At 40.4% G+C, this 23,790-nt stretch overlaps 1 protein-coding gene across 15 annotated transcripts in view; it reads left to right on the top strand.

Annotated features, from left to right (window-relative positions):
- The window catches only part of SOX6 (SRY-box transcription factor 6), a 777,007-nt gene that overhangs the window by 525,755 nt on the left and 227,462 nt on the right, over positions 1–23,790 (top strand). The window lies entirely within an intron of this gene.

Here is a 23,790-nt window from a genome sequence, read left to right as displayed (position 1 = left end):
GCTCTGAACTGATCTTAAATATGCCATAAACAGAAACATCCCTCACTAATTAAAGTGTAAATTAGGTGTGGTCACTATATTCATGGCTGAAAACTGGAGTATAGTTTTAGACATAGAGCTCCTGTTTCTGTCCATTCAATTGACTGTTTTGTTTGTAATCGGTGATATTTCTACTGCTAGTGTATAAGATATCCACCAATCATAATAATATGCTAATTTACGTTGTCGAAAACCTGAAAATAAGAAAATAATTTAATGTGCTGGGAATATTTCTAACCAGGTATAATTACAAAGGGTATGTTTTATGGAATGTTATCCCACTGAAGGTAACATTGACTACCAATACTCATGATATTAATATCCAGTGTTTTGATACTCTTGGAGTGTTAATGTATGGCTTGTAGTACTTTGTGTCAGGCTATTAACTTTATACTACTTACATGATTATAAGAGTGAGGCCCAGAAAGGCTTTCAGGGAAGCAAGACTACCCACTGAGCATCTGACAACACTGGTTTTCAAAAATATTATTTGATTTCATTTCTGCTGTACATTTATCCTACACACTAAAAGCTATGCATTATCTTTCATGAAGCTGCTACTTTAAAATCAGTTTCTAAAGGGATTTTTACTATGAATGAAACTTGGGATGGACGTTGAAACCACCTGATGAACAGGGGAGGCCAACTTCTGCATTGTGGATTTTATTGTTTTTTCCCAAACTCTGCCACCCCAAAAGGCTATCAAAGGAGTGTAATGAAAGTCATTGTTCCCTGGTTATCACAATAAGTGATGGCCTGTGTTCTTGAGCCAGTCCCTGACATAGATACCAACTACAGGAAGTGGGGGTTTTCAGTCAAATCAAAAAAATGGACACTAAAAGCTAGTTTGGGGAACAAGATGAATTTCTAAGCTGTCCATCAGAGGCCCAAAAAAGCTTAACTGAGGTAATACATTTTAATTTCATTTTTATTTTCCTAGTTGGTGTTCGTTCCTTCCTTTGATAGTAATAGATTGCGTAAAAAAACCTGCAATCACTTGTGAGGGATTATTTCATTATAAAAAACTATAACAAGATGACATTGAGATCGGTTTCTAAATTGTGAGCTTTTTGCAACTTGAGAGTTGTTGCCTGATAGTCAGAAGATATCGAATTAAGGTAAAACAGTATCAAATCTGTATATTTGAACTGCCCAGGTATGTTCCAATTACTCACTTGGAACATAACAATATTGTTTTAGAATTGACAACCACTGTTGTAAAACTGAGTTCTCTCACACATTGGCAGGATTATGTAGCTGTCTACTGTTAAAGGATTTCCCAGGATTCTTCTATAGTTACCACTTTACAATATTTTTGTCTTATAAACAATGTTATTGCTATTTAACTTCTATAAAACAGAAGAAAGCATAAGATAGCAAAGAACAACTTGACTTATATTATTCAAATACATTTGAAAAAAAAAAAAGAGGTAAATATTTAAACAACAGTTTAAAGTGAACAGAGCATGTTGGTCAGGCACACACTCCAGTGTCAGAGGAGCAAACCCCAAGTAGGCCATTTTGGGTGGAAATGTTCCTTACAGAATTCCCATATACTGCAGTGTGTCTGGGTGCAACCGGGATCTTCATAGATGGGTTTCCTAAGGAGTCTGCATCCATTCATGCCACAGAGCCACCCTCTGAAACGCGGGGCACTAGTGAATCTTCACTGCTTGGTTAGCCCTCAGGACGAGAGTCCTCAAAGCTTTCCATCCCTTTTCTGACTATGATTCTAACCCGTTATAGTTTAAAAGTCAAGCATTTATGGGGTTTTTATTGGTGAGAAAAGCAACAAAATTCAAAATTAAGCCTGAGGGTTCCATTTTAATAATTAATGTTTGTGCATAATTTATGGGGAACTTCAATATTAGCTCTCCATCACAAATTGAAGAGCAATTTCATTATTACATGTGCTGGTCTGACATCACCATTCAGAATATCAGCAAACAGGCCAATCTGTATAAAGTACATGCTTTCTCATAACAATAGCCATTTTTTTCCCTATCTTTGCAAAAAGTCATACTTTTTACCCAAAGCCTTAATGTTTACATGTACTGTTGACTGATACCAAACAGAAAATGAGGGAACACCGCTATAAGGAGGCAGTGATGTGACTTATACTAAAAATATTTCTGCTCCCCATAAAGAGTAGGGTTTTAACATTCTTACTACTGGACAGATATAGTTTAATGTATTATACCCAGACTTTGCCTTAGCACTGCCTATTGTTTGGTAGAATATCCATGTTGCATCAGTTTCTTTTTATTGCATGCTCTCTGAATCCTCTTTGTATATAATAATAATCTTATATTCCCCGGGAATCAAAGGAACACTGACTTCAATTTTAATAAGCTTCCATAAAGTGGAATTCTGTTTTCAGTTGCGCTGATTAGACAGAGAATTGGACAGAGAATCCACTGTTGTTCACTTTGTTTAACTTTTTCTATTCTGTACCCTAACATTTTCTTTAATGAAAGTTCAATTTTCATTTCACAGAACTTAGCCCTTGGAGACTTTGAGAACAGAGGGCCTGATTTAGACACTGGATGGATTAGTCCATCACAAAAATGATGGTTATCCTGTCCTCTGTATTACATGTGCATTATATCCTGTGGCACTTGTAATATGAATGATGCGATATCCGTCATGCTGGTGAGGGAGTAACCATCCACCAAAGTAGTCTTTGGGCATGAATAAGACCATGGCCTTAATCAGGCCCAAAGTCTTTAATTTTTACAGGGCGTTTAGAATCCTGTTTATAAACTCAAACTATCCTTGCCCTAAGCAGTCTTTAGGATGCCTGTTCATGTAATGGGCATTTCATCATAACTTCATGGAAGAGCATACTCCGCACCAACTCACATTTCATCTTAAACTGATGAAATGTTATCATATCTCTTCCTAACTCACAGGTTTACACAGGCTGTTGCTTTGTGCCCCTATCACATAGAGAGCTGTAACAAACATCACACCCCCCACAGCGACAACAATCAAGTAATCTTCAGGGTTCAGGGTATCCCCGTGAGCCAGAACATCTCCAGACTAGAAATAAAGGTTGACAAAAACAACGCATTCTCGTAGCTTCCTGCCTCCCTCTTCTCAACTAGGCCCCACTCAAATAAAATTCACAGTCCCTCTTATAGCAAAGGTCTTAAACAATATTGCATAATCACACCACCATGCCATAAAAAGCTTCATGGCTCTGAAGATAGATAGGTTTGCACTCTTAATTACCAATGCATACACACATCCATACCTTCTCAGGATTATGCTTTAAACAAGGTTGATCATTTTTTTCACCCAGCATAAGGGTGCAGAGACATAAAGCATCAAACCTTTACAACAAGTCAATTCAGAATGACAGTATGACCCATTTGGCTGCACACAGAAAACTTCAGTCTGGCAATGAGATTAGGGGATTTTCTTTCAAACTCAGACTCAAACTCATGTAGAGAATTCGCAAAGCAAATTTCTAAATGTGCAAAATCACCAAGGGTTGACCAAGGCGATGAAAAAGATTCCAAGAAACTAACATTAAAAGGATTAAACTTTCAACAAAAGCAAAACAACACATCAGAAGAATTATCTGATGAACAGAAAATTAATGCTGTTCAGTTACTTTAAGAATTAAGACAATTCAAAAGACATCTAAAGTTAGCTGACGAGGGGCAAGGGAAAACTCTACAGATTATCAGGTCACAAGTTAATGTGCTGGGCTAAGCACGTGGACAAAAATGAAAAAGGAGAAGGACGAAATGAATTTGGAAAAATTACATCTGGAGCAAAAGGTGTCTAACCAAAGTTGGCAAAAAATAGGCAAAAAGGGAAAGCATCAGCATTTCAGAAGCTCGATCAAGAGTCTTCTTCTTGGGTCAGGGGAACAGTGTCTAAGTCTCAACAAAGCATTTCAAGGAGTAGTGGGGTAGAGAGGACTGTACCACTCAGAGTCCAAGGGGACCAACGAGGAAGGGTGGGATAGAGCAAACTGACTAAAGTTCAACTGGGGTACATTATATTAAAGTTCATAGTGCAAGGTGATTCACTCATCCATCACACTACATGATGCAGAAGGTGTAATTGTCTGCTCATAGTCAGTCATGAGACATGGAACTGCAGCATCAGGAAAGTTCATCATGAGAAAATGGCATCCACCTTAAATCATCCGTATGGGTTGGAACAAATGTAGACATTTACTTTCACAGTTCCTGAATGTATTGGACTCAAGGTTAATTTCTCAGGTTCACTATGTGTAAAACAATAGAGCATACATTACCAAGCTAGCATCTCGTGGGAACAAAATCTGAAAGAAATGACAAAGCACTTTTTCTCTTGCCAAGGTGTCATTCCTTTAAAGTCATAGACCTAGCTGAACTAAAGCAAATGAAATTAACATGGCACATTCATTTATGCAAAATAAGGCACATATATTTATACATTCAGCATAATATACTTTGTCAGTGTTCATGTTCAATAGATTTAAAATGTAAGAACTCTGTTAACACATTGCCTTAAGTATAGTGCAGAACTGCAAACTTTGATTTTTACATGTAACATGTAAAACATTCATTTTATAAAATTAATTGTTGTTTTAGTGCAAACTATTAATTAACTTCATGAAGAATCACTTAATATTGAAATAATTATTTATACGGGAGGTTTTAAGGCTATACTACACTTTATAGTGAATGCACATTAATATAGTCTTCTAGTGCACCAAATTACTATAAATCTATAAGCATTTCATTTAACAAAATACAAGGTCTGTCGCATGTAGATGATCACTGTGACATCAGGGGTAGCAATGGCATTTCTGCTACATCAATAGCTACCATATATAAAACAGTGCTTACTCTCCTGTGACATCACAACTGTAAATAAAAGCTGCCAGAGTTTTTTTTTTCTCAATTATGCCTTTTGTGTGGAAACTGATATACACCTTGTTTTCTTCCAGATTCACTAGCAGCACACCTAATTTGTGACACTGTTTGATACATGTGCCATGACAAAACAGAAAAAAACAGGGTAATTGTACTATGTAATGAAAAACACCAACTGAAATTAAAAGACAAGATTGGAATGGGATCTTTTCCAGAGCTGTTTCCCCACCAGTGACTGGACCCAGTAGAAACAGTTTGTAGCTTCTTACATGAACGTTTAACCTGGGAAGACAGGGCCTACCTCTGCTTGTGAACTAACATTTCCCTGGGGCTTTTGCAGCTCATCCAAATCCTGCTCTCAGAAAACACAGTTATGCAGCTAGAACACAAGTGAAAAAGCATCCACACTCCCCCGCGCCCTACATTAACCAGAGCAGATGAAATGATTTATTGGGTTTTATACACAATCTGCAAAGGGTAAGCATGGCTAACAGAATGAGTGGCAGCCTCGGGGAGCTGAGCAGGCCCCAGGGAGAGGCCTTTGTTCCTCTGGACTTGACAGGCATGTGTCTCTGTTAAATGAGGGTTTAATTCCTCTCATATGTGCACAATTTCCAAGCTGCACAAAGACAGCCAGGGCTGGAACTGTTTAAAAGAGTCGGCTCCGAGGGAAGCATTCCTGGAGGAAAGGGATGTTAAAAGGGCTAATTACTCTGCCGGGCTCAACAACTGTTTCTGTTTTTTTCTCCGCGAGGTTTATTAACATGGAACTGCCACCTTCATTTTAGGTAAACATTCATTACATTAACAGGGGCATCGCTTGCCTGCAAAATGAAAAAACATGCTTGTCTTCCCGTGTCACTTCTTAGAAGCATTAAACTACAGCAGGCGAAGGCATCAACTGTGGATAGCATCCCTATTGCTCTAACGGATTTTGGAATCTAACGATAAAAGCAAACAGGCCCTTAGAAGAGGGTTACTAATCGTTAGCATGGTCTGGAATGCTTAGTCCTGTTTTATAGCGGAATTCATACTGATGGCGCACAAACACAAAATAAATGACCCAAACCTAATTGCTGAACTAGAAGTGTAAGGCTTCTCACCAACACTTTGCTGAAGTCTACAAAATCGTTGGGGTTCTTGGTCGATCCTTCACTTTCGATACCACACATCTATAAACTGCCACAAGTGCCAACCTTTATTCTACATCAGCCAAAAATAGGAAAGGCTCTACCCTCCAAAGAGCAACTGAAGATGGCGGCACATGCAGTAATCATCTCCTGGATAGATGCTGGGTGCGCCTAGGAAATCAACACTTCACTCCACTGCATACCTGATTAGAGAGAACAATAAACTGATCACTTCTCTCCACTTCTGAGGGACGTAAGATGACTGGCCTTAGAGGGTCGGATAAAACGTTTCACCTTGAAAGCTTTCCACACAGGTCAACCTTTGTACCTAGCAGATCTACTTACTACATCAGGAGGCATGAGTGAATCCAGGATTTTAAACTCCCGCCAAGTGGAAGTTCTGAAATTCCGACCAACTTTCTCTCCGAGACGAACATTCTCTGGGGCTGCAGTGATTATCTGGAACACCGTGCTAACACAACTAACAACATCCATGCACGACTTGTCATTCTGAAAAGAACTGGAGACCCACCTCACCAAGATGAATCTTGGAGAAGGTGAGATTGACAGCAGAGGGTACAACCAATCAGAGCAACCAACCTGTCAAGTCTCCTGAACAGTTCACTGTCCTAGTGAAGATGTTGAGGACTCCTCCTGCTCCCTCCTAATTTCTGCTTTGCATGTCATTTAGGATAGTGCCATCCCGTTTTCTTTCAGTTTGGGTTCACCCCCTTGCTTCTTTCCCAGTTGTACTTGCTATTTCACCCTTCACTAAGCTCCCTGAAGACACCTACCCCATCCGCATGTTGCTGACAATGCATGCTTATGTTCACAAACATTTCATGTTCCCAATCCTCTTGGTACTACAGCACTATAGAAAACAATACAAAAAAATACAAAAATAAATAATTCTGACCAAGTGGTCATCTAATGGTCCTGGCCCCATTAAGAAAGACAAATAATACAAGAGAGATGAATTTGCCAGCAGTGCCAGCTAAGGAACAAATACATTCAGCTATTATTTAGTGGAAATGGAGAAAACATTTACACCACTGGAACAACACACGATGGTTGCTCATAGTTGTATTGGGGAAAGAAACCAGAGGGTTTAAGGAAGCCCGTTCTGAAGTGGGTTCGGTGCACAAACGAAAACAAGGTGTCCAGATTAAGAAAGTTCTTCAGTGCTATTCTAAGCCTGAAAGGCTTTATATAAGAGGACATAACATATCCCTGTTTTCCGATCACATTAAAACCTTAAAGAGTAATATTCAAACTTTGTAGAAGGATAATTTTGTATAATTAAAAACCGACACTACCTATATTTGTGCAAGGCTTCACAACGCATGGTGGCCGGTTTACAGCCAGATGTCTCCAGGGGTTCAGTGATTGAAGCATCTGATTGGCTAACTTCACAATGAAGATTGTTTCTGTAAGTGTGAGGGAGGCAGAGGCGGGGCAGCATCAGTCTGTGCCAGGTGCAAGCCAGTGATAAAGAGAACAAGGGGGAGCACCAAAGAAGGAGTGACGCACAGGGAGGAGGTTCACGCAGCCTTGCCCGCGGAATGTACTTTATAGCAGATTCTCCACATTCCACACAACGCTCTGGTAAACAGTGCAGGGTGTAGGGCCCACGGCATGTCATCGGTGTGCTGCAACTCTGTGCACAAGTGTATGATAAACGACTGAACGCTTTCATCCCTTCCACACACATATATGAAAGACCTGAAGGAGGACGGGGCCAGCCTCTGCATTTTATTGCCTTGATGATTTTTCAATCTACCGCTTTGGCTCCTGCATTTGGGGAAAGCAGTTGGTTATTAACATGATGTATAGTAAGAACATAATTTATTTGCTTTTTCAAATAGGTAAACAATTGATTCAAGACGAAAAATACTCTTTGTCATCAGTGGTACACCACTTGGTACATCGATGTGGTTTTTTCAGTTTAAGATAATTTTTTATATGCATAGTTGTTTTATTGAATTTTAATGCGACAAAAATAAAATAGATGCAATGATATCATAGGATAATTAAATTGTGCCCATCTCGCAAAAGTAAGGTATACATATATATATATATCTGCTAACAGTCCATATAATAAGGTTAAAAGGTTAAGACCCTTTGAAGGATTGTGGGGAGAGTATAGTTACCAAGTGTCCCTGGTCCATGCTGGATGGACCACTCCAGTCAAGGATTTTCTTTGAATTCTGGGAGTTGTAGTCCTCGTTTTATAATGGACTAGACAGGATTACAAGTTCCAGAATTCAAATAACAAGCCTGGACAGGAACCGCGAGGCACACATGGACCCAGGAAACCAGGCAGGGTAGGAAGAGGCTATGATCATGTGAAAATGCTAAACACAGAGGCATACACAGGCAATACAACTCTGTATGTAGGTGTTATGTTTTTGTCTTTTTCAGCAGGTATTTAATGTTAATATGTCCAGTGACAATTGTATTATTAGCTGCCAGCAAGTATAGTAGAGCACAGGATTGCTTCTTCTTGAAAGTGGCAGCCTTAATTTGCCAGTTTCCATACTTAATTGCTTCATGACCTGGAAAAATGACATTTGGCACATAGCAGATAGTGTACATATATGGCACAATTAACCCTACAAAAACAAAGTAAACACACAGTGAAAAAAGTCACTGAAAGTGCTGAAATGATGAAAGGTGACTGGGGACTGAGAAGTAAAAATTTTGATGTTTAGGCGATCTCTTATCGATGACTCCCAGGCTATCTCTAAATGTAATCCATGCCACATTTGCCTCCTCATTTTATGTATTGTATGCAAGCATTTGCAAACTATCCCTAAACATGTGTAGCGTCTGCCCCAAGGAAAGTACGTTTCTTACACTGCTTGTGAATTGGTGAAGGGAATGCTGGATCACACACTTGTTTATGCACTGGGCGTGGTCTCACATCTCTATGCAGAACTCATCACAGCCTCAGTCTTCCTCTTCTTCTGCATTGACTGTGTGTTAGTTACAGCTCCAGTGAGCATGAACCACAGACCTCACACAGACTTCATTCCTGTATTTTTCCTGGTGAAGGCTATAAAGAAAACATACAGTAGTATCAGAAGGAAATGGATACCGAGGGTGCAAAAGGAAAGGTCCACATTTCACCTAGGTTTTCATCAACATTAAGAAATGTGTGTTTGAATGATTGTTTTTGTTGAAGGCCATTCATACCAACCTGAGATTCAGCAATATTTTTGGCCTCCTCAAACACTGCCCATACTATACGGGCTGCAGAGGCAGACCACGGGCATTTTATCATTAGAAATGAAGAAAAACAGCTGTGGCGACAAACAACACTGTCTACTTGACCTAGAAAGCATATGTGTTTATAAATGGGTACAAATGGCTACTTGAGGGTGCAGTTCCAAATAATTACCATTTGTGGAAGCACAAACGCTAGTTGAGCGAAAAGGAATTTGTGGAGTTAACTATTGGGTCTTGGTAGAAACTGAAAACATGGCCTGCAAAAGATTTGCAAGAGGCAATTAATTACCTGTTACTTGTGTTTGTGGAGATCTGTTCAAAAGGAATCACATTCAAAAATAGATGTTCTATCTTCTTCTCTTTCTGGCTTTTGGATGGCTTTTGGATTGATTAGAAGTCTCTATTTGAATAAACAAAATAATCAATTAAAAACAACCCACCAAAATAAGAATAACATTTTAGTTATAGAACACAGTTGTGAAAAATACTATTGTATAATTTTGATTATGGGAGTTAATGCGTAAACCAGTATAGCATAGTTTATTTTCCTCTAACACTAAAAGGAAAACAAAAGGAACACTGTTGTTATCATTTTAAGGTAGAGCCCAATCCCTGCTTGTAATAACCTAGATAACAACAACAGCTGGCATTGACTAGTTCAAATGATGGAGGCTGAGGATGCCTGGGAGTGGTTTGGTGAGATGCTCCAATGGCGAACGGGAGGACCATAGTCTTACACGAATTTTATGGTGTCAACAAGGGCTAGTTTTGCTACAGTGAGTCTGAGTGGCAACAATGTTCATAGTCAATGGCAAGGACCCATCCCCCTAGAGCCACATGGAACACCTCTAAACAGAGGTTGCCTCTGAATAGTTGAACGAAAGAAATTAATATGTCTAGTAATTCATCAAACTAAACAAGTTAATTCCCCCATGGGTGAACGTGTTAATGACTGAAATGAGACACATAAAGAGGAACATAATTAATTTGTTTCAACAAAAAGAGTATTGACGCTGGGAAATTGACTTCAGTAGTGTAAGAACAGATTTTAGTCCCTGATGTTTCGACTTATACTTTGAACTAAAATACCCTTTCTTTTAAAGTAAATATTTGAATTCCTTCACTTTTGTGCTATGAATGACAAACTGTACCACTCCATTTTCATCAGTATTCTATCTTGAACGCTTGCATATTTTATTTTTATTTGTAATATTGTCTCTAAATTTATGTTTGTGGTGTCTGAACTGCTAATTTTGTCACTACAAATGTTCAGAAGTCATCTTCCCCAATATGGTATATGCTGTAGGCTGACTAGTTAATTAAAATGTATATTGTTGTATAAATTGAGAAGTGTTTCAAGATTTGTTTATTTCCCAGCATGTCGAGCAAGGAGACTGTGGGATTATTGGATGAACTATGAAATCTAAATTTACTAAACTTGTTACAACTCAGATGGCTGTTCATTGCCTGTTCCTTGTAAAATTAACTACTGGTTTAAACTAAAGATTGGGTGGAGTCAAATGGACCTTCTTCAGTGTAATATTTCTGACCCATTCCTTATACTTTAAAAAATACTGCTAATGAAAAATTGTGTTCCACAGATATTAGGTCACTGCACATCAAGATCTTCACTGTCAGCAAGGTTGTCTAAAAATGTTTAGCTATTACTAAAAGACTGGGATTCTTTTGTAGTTGGACAAGAATTCCTATTTGAGTGTGTGATTAAAGACATAATTGGTCATATTTTAGTCAATCAGTTTGGGACGTACTCAGATTCACGTAAGCAATGGAACATGTAAAACTAAAAAATGAGAAGAATGGTGCCACACAATTTAAAGAGATGGCAATATTACTTTCAGGCTTCATAACGGCGTCGCATTTTGGTGCGAGAAGTCCTTTTCACAAATTCCTGTCAAATACTAATTGTGTTTTTTAAAGCCAAAGTTTCACTAGTATTTCAGCACAAAATGCAATAATAATATGCTGATGTTGTAGTAGGTGTGTAGTGCATGCCACACAATTGCTCATTAGAAAAGTACATTCAAACACCAGTGTCAGAATATATTTTGTTGAAATGAACAATATTTGACATAGAAAAACGTTTAATAATGTAGTTGCGTGGAATTTTGGTATCCCCCTCCATTTTTAAGATAATTCGTGAAACTAACGTCCCATATCATGTAATGCAGTGTAAAATTAACCACCTGGTAATAAAAGTGATAGATGTCTGTAGGAAAGTACCTCTTTTTGACATGGTTTCTCCCCACTTTTTGCCTGGTACATGATGTGATTTCGACTGAAAGTGCACTTGGTTCCTTCTAACTAGGTCCCCAGTTCCAGATCTCTCTTCCGAAGCTGCACAGTTGTTTCCCCAATTGGCAAAACCTTTTGGATCCCTCTGTAAGTCCCTTGTAAATGGTACCCCTGGGCCCTAGGGTAACAAAGAGGGTCCCTAAAGGCTGCAGCATGAGTTGTGCCACCCAAAGGGACCCCTCACCAAACACGACAGGCTGCCATTTCAGGCTGCGTGTCTTGGTGCAAACAAAGGTGGAAACACAACATAGCACACACTCTGTGTGCCATGTCCCCTAACAATGCATGCATTGTTTATAAGTCACCCCTCTAGCAGGCCTGACAGTCCTAAGGCCGGGTGCATTACATTACATGTGAGGGCACATCTGCACAAGCAGAAATGCCCCTCCTATGTCTTTGTCAATTCTCAGACATAGTAAGTAACCATGGAAGCCATTTTCAATGCATGTACTGGACACTGGTCAATACGAGTTCCCCAGCTACATGATGGCTTCACTGAAGATAGGGATGTTTGATATCAAACATCTTGTATTTGTGACCCTCACTGATGCCAGTGATGGATTTACCAATACATGCACCCAGAGGGCACCTTAGAGGTGCCCCCTGGAACCTCAGCAGCCTCTAGTGTGCTTGCTGACCAGTTTCTGCCAGCCTGCCACCCAAGACCCCACTCTGGCCCCCTAGGGTGAGAGACTTCTGCTCTCAGGAGGCCCAGAATAAAAGCCTGTCTGGGAAGAGGGTTTAGCACCCCCTTCCAAATGATGACCTGCTAATTAGCCTTTCAAAGGTGGCAAGCCTCAAAGGTCTCTGCCTTTGAAATGCAAATCTGGCTCCCCTCACAGGCGAGAAAACCACCACTCCCATCCAGAATCCATTTGGCACCTGAGCAAGTGGTAAAATTAGCTAGTCAGGGAGGCGTGCCACCACCAGGCTAATACCACACCTAAGGTAGGCTACTGTGAGGCAGACACAATTTTTCAGAGGTAGCCACATTTGAGATGGCATACCTAGGAATTCTAACACAGGGTTATGCCCACTTCCCACAGGAAATGGTCATATAGGGGGCATAGTGACCCAAGGGTCAGTAGCCTATTTGCTGCTACCTGACATACTCCTAATACCCCTACATTCAGTGTTTAGAGTAGCTCCTGGCACCAGAGGAGCAGATCCTGACAGCCTAAGAAGACCAAGGGCAACAAAGTGACATCAGAGGAGGAGAAAAGAAGCAGCTGACCTTTTACCAACCATGCCGGACTGTCTGTATCCCTCTTCGAAAATCAGCACCAAAGGTGACTCATTCTGCAGCTGTGACTCCAGAAATCCGGGAGGACTGCCTGCCTTCGAAAAAGACTCAAGACCTCCCATGAACAGCAGACTTGTTCTCCAGCAAACTCCAAAAGAAGGGACTCTGAAGCCTCTGGAACCACCAAAACCCGATGCCTGAAGTCACCACTGCACCCACTGTTTCCGACCCGAGTTGAAGTGGACCCCCAGTGCCAAGAAGGTTTCTCAGCTCTCCAAAGTCTGAGTTTGTTGTTGTTTCATCCCTCCTGGACTCCCCAGTGACACCTGCAGCCTCTGCACATAGCCCCCTCTACTGCAACCGCTCCGGTGAGAAAACCTGACACCTAAGTACAACTCTGCACCCGACACCCTTGAACCGTGGAGAAGAGGACTAAAGGTGCCTTCCTGTGTCTGCGCATCATGACGCCTGAGCTCCACTGTTGGTTCAGCCGAACTGGCCTCCTGGCCAGAGCCTGCAGCCTGTTTTTGCAGTGCTGTATCTTCATAGGAATGCAATGGGCACCTGATGCTGTTTTGCTCTGTGCATCCGGTCTCCCCTCTGCCACTGAGGGTGTACTGTGGGTGCTGCCTTGGACCTTGCCCACTTCTCTTCTTACCCCCTGAAGAGTGCTCTTGTAAGTCGCTGTACTCTACCAATTTCAGAACTTGTTTACCTCCCATAGAATAACATTGCAGAACTCAGAAATTGCAGTGTCTACTTTCTAAAGTGAAAATAATTCCTATTTAAAAACATACCTACCTCATGGATTTTTCTCTGATGCCTAAACATATATAAAATACTTGCTTTTGTTATAAGTTGGTGTGAATCTCCTTCTTGGGTTTTGTTTCTCATTTATAGACTATAGTGTGTATTTGTAGATGTCTTGCACTTCTCTGTGTTAAGCCTAAGGCTGCTTGAACACACTACCCCTAAATAGAGTACTTTGGGATTGCATAGCAAGCACTGTTCACTCACTGGGGAACCCCTGGACTCTTTACATGGTATTCACATACCACATAAAGGGTAACATTCCTTTAAGTTGTCTTATGCATCTGCAGCTAAGGTTCTCGTTTCTTTTTTTCTACTCTCTGGTCACATTGAATCTTGCAAACAATATTAAACATATATCAGTAAATAATATCAGACAATCTTCAGTGTACATGAATTGCCAGTTTGATTACACTTATTTTGTTATAGCTGATTGCTTTAAGATATGTTTATGGAAGTGCAGTTTTATATTGTTTTTAGCTTGTATTATACTCATAATAAAATGACTTGTGTATTTAAACAATAGTTAACTGCCTAAGATGTTCCTGGGAGGGACTTTAAATATACATATTGGCAATATGCCCTTATTCATGTTATTGTTAGTTTGATGTGTATGCCAACTTTACAGACGCTATTGGAAGCAAAATGTTACCATCTAATTTGCATGATTTTTTGGACTAGCTCCAAGGCCGTCTGATCTGCTAGAACCTGTATGGTGCTTAATATATTTGAAATGACTAATATGTTGGACAATAGTTTTATTTAGGAAAGTGCAATTTATGAATTCTGTGATTTATGTTAAGACACGTGAGCAACGTGGTGTTGATGTTATTTGTTTATAATCTGACCTATATATTTGAGGTAAAATTAAATTCTTACCTTTGCTTTGGACTATTTTTTGTATTGTGTTTATACTGCTTTATTTGTAATTAGACTTGATTAGTTTACGTTATTTTATCTTCTTGTATAATTTGCTATATGAATATAATTGCCCTAATAGCTTCTCTTTTCATTGTTTTTTAAACTACTGAATGGAGTTACACATAACAATACCTATGAAGTTTGAGGAAAAGTTATTTTTGTACAGGTTTGATGCACATCTGTTCTGAAGACTTATCTTGCTGTTTGAGCAAAACTTCATATTGAAACAGAAAATAAAAAGATGCAAAAATGCAACTTTAGAGGCTCCTCTTACAAAATCTACCCCCTGACTCGCTGCACAACATATTCCAAGTTGAATTATCATAGGAGCATATACACATTTTTGGGACTGTTTCAAGCAGGAAGACCCGAAGCAGAATTCAATGGTTTAGGTGGGAAGGCCGGATGATAGGTTCCTCTGCCATGTGGCCAAAGTATACTGGCTGTGATTAAAGTTGACATTGAAGAGCAGCTATGGTCATACTGCCCATCATAATCAGTACATTTCAGTGCTTGCTAGGCAGCCATTAGCAGTTGGCACTGATCAAAAAGTATGATTTTCAGCCACTCCCAGCAGCCAATATTTCATCCTGTTCAGCACAGAAAGTAGATGTGCTATGAGGGGCAGTGGGTACAAGACTAGATCATTAACCATGACCTGTGCTGTAGATTTGTCCCAGTTTTAGCTAGGTCTGGTCTGCAGTTATGTTCAAACAGTCACAGCTGTTTACCAATCTTTTTTAAAGTGCTGCAGAGTGTATATTCACTTCTTGACATTGTGAACATGTGTGTTCTTTGGGCACATTCCATGCAAATATCATGAACTCTGTCTATACTGTTCCTCCCACTATTTAATTTTTCCTAGCCATCATATCCTTCTTTAGTTCTGGCCTGCCTTCCAACCTAAACTCTTGGATGCTTTCTGCTTGAGGTCTTTGTTTTTCCTAATCATGTTTCCCTTTTTTCCTTATAGTTATGCCTTGTTCGTAACCTCCAAAACGCTCTTACTCCTTTCTTTCTTCACCTCTCTAGCCCCCCTGCAGCACTTAACCTGTGTGATGGTCTTTGATCCCCGGTTTTCTTTGTCTCAAAAGTATGCCTTCCCTTGACATTCTGCCCTCACTGGTAACTTGTTGGTTCTACGCAAAGAGTTAACACAACTCCCTGTGTTGTTCTGTTGCAAAGCATGCTGACACCTCCTTGGTTGAATTGCACTTCATAAAACAATGGATAAATAAATACATTAATAATGTTTATATAGTATGCTCAGTCCTTGAGCCCACCCCTTTCAGTATGAAATTGTAATTTGCCCCCGCAAAGAATCCCTACACTCCTATTATATGACCATCATAGCATCCCAGGGGTAGATCCTCTGCTGAGATGGGGGAGCATTGCCCCACTGGGTTTTCAAAAATTGAAAAATAAAATGATAATAACGTACACTATGTTATTATGATTTTATTTTTCCTTGTAGTAAGAGGTGGGGTGGGGCAGAGCTGGAGGGAGGGGGCTGGAAGTGGGCTGTGCACCACAATGTGCATATGTGTGTTTGGCCGGCTGTGTTGGGCCGGCCAAACAGGCATGCACACTTTGTATGTTCTCCACCCGGCTGTATTGAACAGCCAAGTGGAGAACATGCACCTGCTCTGACTCCCAGTCTGAGCGGTGAAGCAGGCCGCTCAGACCAATCACAACGCTACTGTCATGCTGGTGACTGCAGTGTCGTGATTGGTTGGGAGCATGTATGCATTCGGGAACAGGAAGAGGACGGAGGGGAGACAAACAAGGCTCCCCTCGAAGGTAAGTGTTTTTTTTTATGTATTTATTTTTGTTTACCCCCCCATCCCATCGCGCCCCGTCCCGTCCTGCCCGTTTAGTGGCAGCTGCCACTGTAGCATCCTACTCTGCAACCATGCTCCAGTCTTGTATGGTCACTGCTTCCTCCTCACTCTCCTTCACCACTAGTCTTACATCATAGTTTATCATTCCTGAGACCCCCCCTTCTCATGTCTAATCTCATGAGCTCATATTTCCAAGCATCAACATTCACTTATCCCTAATTTGCCTATTGCACTTACTTATAAGTCCCTAGTAAAGTACACTACATGTGCCCAGGGCCTGTAAATTAAATGCTACTGGTGGGTCTGCAGCACTGATTGAACCACCCACATGAGTAGCCCTTTAAACAGGACTCAGGCGTCCCTACTATATAATATTGAGACTTCTTACTCTTGCGCACATCCCTCTGTTTCATATTGTGACCTCTTGCTCTTGACCCGTCTCATACGGAGCGCCAACAACAGAAGCCTTGTGTTGTGTCATACTGAGACCACTTACTGCTAAGCCTCCTGCGCTTCCAGTCTCATGTTGTGACATATGTACCAATAACCTGAAGACTATTGGGTAAGGCAAAAGCAGCATCAAAGAGGCTATCGTTTTGAACCAATATCATCAAAGGAAGCAGAATGAATCTGATTAAGACTGTATGTAGTGTGATGTAGTATGTGATGAATTAAACGTAGTGACCAGAAGTAAATAACGAAAGGGACCTTAGTGTTACTCAGCAGCTGCGAGCGTGACTAGAGAAGCTGCAATGTCAGATCTGGTCATTTGCTAATCTCTTTCCTTAGGCCCTATTTTCACTTTCAAGCAGGTAATTTTCAGCTTAATTTATACTCTGGACACCACTGGCTGAAAGCCACTGAAAGTTCACAAAATTGTGTGGTTACAAAACACCTTTTATATGGAATGAAATATTCCCTGCGATGGAGAGGGATGTGCCCTATGCCGATCGAGAGAAGGTGTGCAATAAGAAAGCACCGCAATAACATTTATTCAGCAACCTATACGAACAGTCATATATCCATTCAATTATAAGCGCACAGTTTGTGTAATTTAGAAAATACCAGGACGTGTATTATGCACAGCTTTATCAAAAAGTATTAATTGGCCGCCTCTAGTCTAAATAAAATTGATTGTTAATGCAGAAAATAGCAGGATGATTGTGCTTCGTCTTCTGAAGAAGCCTTTCAAATAAAAGAAGCGGCGACCCTGCACATTAGCCCTTTGATTTAATATATTGACACTTGGGCACGAATAATTCCGTTTAGTGGCTTTGGCTTCCCAGGGATCAATTTAATTAGTTATAAAATGTGACTTCTTGTCAGGAGCCAGAAGAAATGCTGACGCTAAATAAAGTCAGGCGCAATTTAAACAATAAAGCTATCGATGCCTGGTTAAAAGTTAATGATGCACAAAAAATGGCTTAATAGAGACAACCTCAGCAATGAAAGTGATGGCGAGAAAATTAAGCTAAGTGGGTGAATGAGGAATGGTGATGTTGTTAGCTTGTTAAAACAAATTCATAAACTGGGAAAGTGTTTTTAGAGCCAATTTAGCAAAAACACATTTCTTTTTGAATTGAGTATTGGGTCTAAAGGAGGGATGAGGGAACTGGAGGGTACAGTTTGGGATATTCATCAGTCACACAGAAATTCGCAGAGACCCGACCTTTGTAACTAGATGAAGAGACTGTTGTTTGATTTCAAGCACTTCCGACTTCATGCATTCGCTGGTGCCGAGAACAAAGCTGTGTGTGTCTAAGAACATCCTCGTGGGCCAGAAGAATGAAATGCATTGTTACAGAACCCTTTCTTTATTCACCTTTAGACCATCTGTATGGTCTGTGTGTAAGCTTGGACAATACACAGAAGAGGATCTAGAAAGGGAAATCTTACCACTTGAATGTAAAGGTTTTTAGCTTTCTACGTAGGAACTTTTTTTTTAAAGAGTTTACATATGTTTTTACAAAAATGTGTCTAGTGCTCCACATTACAGGCGACTATGGACCTGAGTAAGTAGCACCCTATGCTGCTTACGGTGCAGGAATCACCCCCAGGTAATACAAAGAGGGCAGTAGCACCATTATCTAACACCTAATGTCCACGAGTTACAATAAAAGTGGGAAAGCAACTAATTTGCAATGAAATTCTAATTTCACTTGTTCCATCGGGTGAATATTAACATTACAGATCATGTGATGTTTTGTCAACTAAAGACAAGTGCAGGAGATGCAACCCACCCAAAAGGTTGTCTAATTTTTTTCATCTCAGACAGCAGCTTTATAAGCAGGATAAATAGTATTTCACGACCCTCCACCATGACCAAGAGAAGGGGAACATCCTTTTTTATGACTTTTTTTTCCCGAGAAGTCGTGGTTAACGAAAGCGCAACAACGCTTTTTTTAACCACGACTCCGTTTTTTTGTGCCTTAACTACGTATGTTCTGAACAACGAACATGCGTGGTTAAGGTACAAAGAAGTGAGTTGGCGAAGGTAAGTGGTGGGTTTAGGTTTTGGGGAGGGGGTGGGGGGTCAGGGGGTTTTAGGTTTTGGGGTGGGGTTGGGGGGGTGGGGCGTTTTTGGTTTTGGGGAGTGGGTGGGGGGTCAGGGGGTTTTAGGTTTTAGGGTGGGGTTGGGGGGGTGGGGCGTTTTTGGTTTTGGGGAGTGGGTGGGGGGTCAGGGGGTTTAGGTTTTAGGGTGGGGTTAGGGGGGTGGGGCATTTTTGGTTTTTGGGAGTGGGTGGGGGCGTCAGGGGGTTTTAGGTTTTGGGGTGGGGTTGGGGGGTGGGGCGTTTTTGGTTTTGGGGAGTGGGTGGGGGTCAGGGGGTTTTAGGTTTTGGGGTGGGGTTGGGGGGGGCGTTTTTGGTTTTGGGGAGTGGGTGGGGGGTCAGAGGGTTTTAGGTTTTGGGGTGAGGTTGGGGGGGTGGGGTGAGGGATGTAGGGTGAATGGTGCCTATTGCTAATGATTTTATCAGGAATGCCTTTACAATGAAATATCGTTGTTAAGGCATTCGTGGTAAAATCATTAGTAGTAGCAACGAGGTCGGTGTTCCGACCTCGTTGTTAAGGCAGTAGTTGTTTTTGAAGTCGTTGTTTCATCGTACAGTCCCGAGAGAAGTGTGGTCAAAGATTGTATCCTTCCTGGGAGGGGATCCTGTCTCTTTCCCAAAGCCAGGTTGGATTGGAGAGGGCACATGCACAGATCTGATGTGCACAGTCAGCAACAAAAAGGAATTTGCTCATGTTAGAGGGCTTTGTGAGGATTCTCATGAGAGTGGGTGCAGTCAGACACTGATAAGTGGGTTGGCAGGAGAAATCAGCTCCTTTGCTACTATTGAGAAAGTGACAATGCTGGTACAACTAAGAGTAACAAAAAATCCAGAATACAGCACAGTAACTTTTTAGGTGCAATTGCATGAACTGTAATTCTTGTGGAGGTAGCTACATTTTGAAAGTGCTATTGTCAATCACATAACACAATTGAACATTTAGTAGGTTGATATTACTATTTCTGATCTCCCAACACAGGTACACACACTGCACTCCTGAGTCTTCAGAAATTACTTGCACTGACATTTCTGCGCATTTAAGAATCTTCCAGACCTAGATGAGCATTCAGTAACTCTAATCGTATGCCTTGTTCTTAGGGACACTACTCTCTCACTGCAACTTTGTAAAATACTCTTCCAACTCCCTAGAAAATGTATGTAGGACTAGATAAAAGGTGTGTCAGAGCATTTAGTCGACTCCCCATTAATGGCTTTGGGATGAAGGAAATTCCCAAAAATTATATCACTGACTTTTCTATAGACTCCAACATTTCTCTCCTTCTACATTCAGCACAGCTATCTCTTGGGGGAAACGGCCTTTACAATGCAGGCTGAGCCATGCATTCCGTTTCCTATCAGGTGGAACAACAATTGCCTGAACCATGACTTTGCCTGCACTTTTCCTTAACCATGCATAAGCGTTCTAGCTGTGCAGATGGGCGGATCAGGAACAGGCAGGATTGGGAGAGGTAAGTAGGGCTGGGTTTGGTGGGGTTGTTTTTAGAGTTGGGGCAGTTTTAGGGCTCATGATGGGGAGTCGGGTACTTTTTTGGCAGGGTATTAGGGCTCAGGGCAGGGGGATTGGGGTAGTTTTAAGGGCTGGGGATGGGTTTTAGGGCTCAGGGTGGGGGGAAAGGGCGGTTTTCAGGGGTGGGAATCAGTTTTAGGGTTCAGGGCGGGGTGCTGGGGTTTAGCAGGGGCAGGGTTTTAGGCCTCAGGGCAGGGGGAGGAAAAGGAGTATTTTGAAGGTTCAGGGTTGCGGTAGTTGTGTGGGCAGGGCATTTTCAGTTTTAGGGCTCAGGGAGGGGGCGGGGTAGTTTTAATTGCATGGGCTACAGTTGTAGGGCTCAGGGCGGTGTTAAGAGGCAGTTTTAAAGGGTGAGAGTCAGTTTTAGAGTTTTAGGGCTCAGGACAGGAGGCTGGGGTCAGGGTAGTTTTTAGCAGGGGCAGGGTTTTAGGCCTCAGAGTGGGGAAAGGTGATTGGGTAGTTTTAAGGGCATGGGCAAGGTGGGGTCGGTTTTAGGGCTCAGGGCAGTGGGTCGGGTAGTTTTAAGGGCAGGGTCAGTTTTAGGGCTCAGGGAGTCGTGGTAGTTTTAGAGGCAGTACAGGGTCACTTTCAAGGGTCAGTGCAGAGGGGGTTGGGGTAGTTTTCAGAATGGGCAGGGTTTTTGGCCTCAGGGTGGGGGGGGAGAGGAAAGGGTAGTTTTAAGGGCAGGGCGGGTTGCTCTTAGGGCTCAGGGCGGGGGGAAGGGCAGTGTTAAGGGCTTGGGGAGGGTGGATTGCAGGGCCGGGGTATCGGGTGTTAGGGTGCAGGACGTGGGTAATTCACCATGGATATTCCTTTTCCAATCATGCTTTTACAACTAAATTTGTTGTAAAGGCATGCGTGCTAAAGATGTGGTCTTGGTTCAGACAGATGTTGTTTAGGCATGCATGGTTCAGGCATGGGTGGTTGTGTCATATAACTATCTCGTTGTTTCCTTGAGAATCCACTAGGGAGTCCTACTTTGAAATCTGGCCATTCAAAAAGTACATTGCCTTCCTTCTTATGGCATTTAACATGCATAGAAAATACAACCTTTTATCTCTACAGGCACCAGTACATGTACCTTTGAGCATTCTTTAGGAGCATGTACCTTGCCAGTTAGTTGATACTCATGCACCCAACCACTCTTTTCAAGCCTATTTGGCCCAACGTATTGTTTGTGTAAACAGTATTTTTCATTAGCATTTTAGCTAATTTTGCTCCAAAAATAATTAATTACCAGCAGCACAGATATTGTGGTATTCCTTCTAGAAAGATTTAAGGGCAATCCAGAGTTTTGCCAGGAATTAACTTTTTGGCTAACAATATAAACATTTTGGATTATGTTATTTTTATTGAACATTCAACTCAAATGGCCAAATGGACAAAGATTAAAATCCAACTTTGTCAGTCAAAAATATTTAAATTAAATCATACTGTAAATATCATTTAATAACAAAATTATGTTTTCCTTGTACATTATTATAAAGGTTTTGTTGTGGTTTACTTTTGTGTGTTGAATAATAACTGTGGCCATTACAAGGAATATATGTTTTTTATATCATGTAGCTGAGATTTAATATTTTGCCATGACTAAAAATGAAAATGTAGTACCTCTAAATCTTGGTAACTTTAGTTTGATCACATAATGGTTGCATATACTTTTTGGGGATTACGTTCCAATTTAGTAAGTATTTTAATATTGAGCAACTAGGAGCACACACCTGCTTGTGCACATGGCAAAGGGTAGAAGAAATATGAGCAGGAAACATTAATGCGTATTACGCATTGCGTAGCTCTGTCAATATTATGGGCACAAATGAAGAAATCAATTGTTTTGATATGATTATGTCTTGTTACTTATGAATCCTTTCCAATGTATGCAGTACCTATCCGTTGTATTCTAGCACGTCATGGTAAATTTAACCAATGTAAGCAACTAATCTTGTTGAATAAAGTGCTTAGATGGAATAAATTCTGGCAAATCCTCCCTAACCATATGTCCTTTAAGAAACATTTAAGGAAGCAGAGCTATGTGGTGCAAAAAGAGATATCAAATCCATTGCTGCCAAAATATATGTGTTTAGTTTATTTTTGTATATTTATAGTCAAAGTATCTGGGTAGTGTAAGGGCGCTGGGTAATACATTCTCTTTATTGGTTTGGCTCAATTATTGGACAATCTATACCAAAAGAATGCATTATAGCACTCTTAAATTAACTGTCTTGGAATCAGATCATCTACACACGGTTGCTCATTTACTTTTCAGCTATTTTTTAAATAATTTTACATCTGCAGCCTGTAATAAATGAATCAGCAGTTGTGTACTTTTACAGCTACATACTTTTAAAGCTATTTATCCAGTCTAAAAAGTATTGACATTTAACACCTGAACATAAACAGGAAACCAAATTATATGACATTTATAGAGCTTCCTGTCAAAAAAACAAAATACTGTAAAGGTACATGTACATACTTAAGTATAGAATTACTATTCTTAACTCCACGTCAACATACCTTGAAGCAATATATTTTTAAGGTGCATATATATGAAGCTAAGCATAGTAAACATACTTTTACCTATATATACTTACCTTCACATTATTTTAGTTCTCGTTATTTAGGATTTGATATTTTGTCCCACTATTTTTTTTATATTCGTGAGTATTATTGCTCAAGTGGTTAGCTTTGAGGAATCATTCCCCAAACCTCCATGTAATATCACTTTTACATTTCTGTACTGTATCATGACTTACTACTGTACTAAATAACTCAATGATCTAATCATGGCTTCAATGTGAAAAACAGTTTTTATCAAACTGTCACAATAGACTTTTCTGATTTATTGCCTATTAGCTGCCAACAGTTTACTTATGCTTAGCAGTACAATAATATAGCGGACAGTTAAACATCAGGACATTTACATTCAAAGTAGCACTTAGTGTTTCTTGTGAGGTAGATGTCCATCCAACAATATGATCAAGCTGGATTAAAAATATTCTTCATATATGTAGCTAACCTAATTACAAAATGATGTGCATTGCACTTATCTATGAATACTTTGCTACACATGTGTTGGCCTTGTTTCATTTCCTTTACTAACCATATGTCAAAGAACTCTATTTTTAATGTAGATGTGCTTGTATTGAATCAGTAATGTAATGTAGGCATGTTAAAAGTGATCTGTCCAAGACAAGATAACTTTTTGTTGTTCTTTTTCACATTTATCTAGGAAACGGTCTCACTCATTTAGCATTTACGATATCACACTGAGTATTTTCAAATAAGGATAAGAGCCACCCAGAATATGAGAC

The sequence above is a fragment of the Pleurodeles waltl genome, chromosome 3_1 (genome assembly GCF_031143425.1).
Source record: "Pleurodeles waltl isolate 20211129_DDA chromosome 3_1, aPleWal1.hap1.20221129, whole genome shotgun sequence".
In the NCBI taxonomy this organism is placed as follows: domain Eukaryota; kingdom Metazoa; phylum Chordata; class Amphibia; order Caudata; family Salamandridae; genus Pleurodeles; species Pleurodeles waltl.
Note: the sequence above shows the minus strand (reverse complement) of the source record. Positions and strands in the feature narration are given on the sequence as shown.